Below are 1,044 nucleotides of genomic sequence, written 5' to 3' on the forward strand. Positions count from 1 at the left end.
GGAGTGGGGTGGGTCGGGGTGGTGGAGTGGGGGTGGGTCAGGGTGGTGGAGTGGGGTGGGGTGGGTCAGGGGTTGTGAAACGGGGTGGGTCGTGAATGTGGAATAATGAAGTACTGTGGGGTGAATATATGTTTCGTAGAAACACCACAAAACATCAATCATCTGTTGCTCAACATCTTGTGGGATGTAATAGTCACTCCTGATCAGAACCGTGAAGAACATCTCCTTCAGAATTTCCACCTCTTGTGTGCCCTATTGGCACTACGTACGACCATGTTCGCCAAAGGTTTACAAAGTATTACCAAACATCATTAAATCAAGGATCAGGTTACTGCAGTCTCTCTTCTAACTGTAGGGTCGTGGCCAAAAGTTTGGAGAATGACACAAATATTAATTTTCTAAAAGTCTGCTGCCTCAGTTTGTGTGATGGCAATTTGCATATACTGCAGAATGTTATGAAGAGTGATCAGATGAATTGCAATTAACTGCAAAGTACCTGTTTGCCATGCAAATGAACTGAATCCCCCAAAAACATTTCCACTGCATTTCAGTCGGCCACACAAAGGACCAGCTGACATCATGTCAGTGATTCTCTCATTAACACAGGTATGAGTATTGACGAGGACAAGGCTGGAGATCACTCTGTCATCCTGATTGAGTTCGAATAACAGACTGGAAGCTTCAAAAGGAGGGGGTGCTTGGAATCATTGCTCTTCCTCTGTCAACCATGGTTACCTGCAAGGAAACACGTGCGTCATCATTGCTTTGCACAAAAAAGGGCTTCACTGGCAAGGATATTGCTGCCAGTAAGATTGCACCTAAATCAACCATCTATCGGATCATCAAGAACTTCAAGGAGAGCGGTTCAAATGTTGTGAAGAAGGCTTCAGGGCGCCCAAGAATGTCCAGCAAGCGCCAGAACTGCCTCCTAAAGTTGATTCAGCTGCGGGATCGGGGCACCACCAGTACAGAGCTTGTCAGGAAATGGCATCAGGCAGGTGTTAGTGCATCTGCACGCACAGTGAGGCGAAGAATTTTGGAGGA

At 46.6% G+C, this 1,044-nt stretch overlaps 1 protein-coding gene across 1 annotated transcript in view; it reads right to left on the reverse strand.

Moving 5' to 3' along the window:
• LOC116371236 (extensin-like) overlaps nucleotides 1–1,044 on the reverse strand; it is a 41,301-nt gene that overhangs the window by 13,736 nt on the left and 26,521 nt on the right. The window lies entirely within an intron of this gene.

This window comes from Oncorhynchus kisutch, unplaced genomic scaffold (assembly GCF_002021735.2).
Source record: "Oncorhynchus kisutch isolate 150728-3 unplaced genomic scaffold, Okis_V2 scaffold3040, whole genome shotgun sequence".
Classification (NCBI taxonomy): domain Eukaryota; kingdom Metazoa; phylum Chordata; class Actinopteri; order Salmoniformes; family Salmonidae; genus Oncorhynchus; species Oncorhynchus kisutch.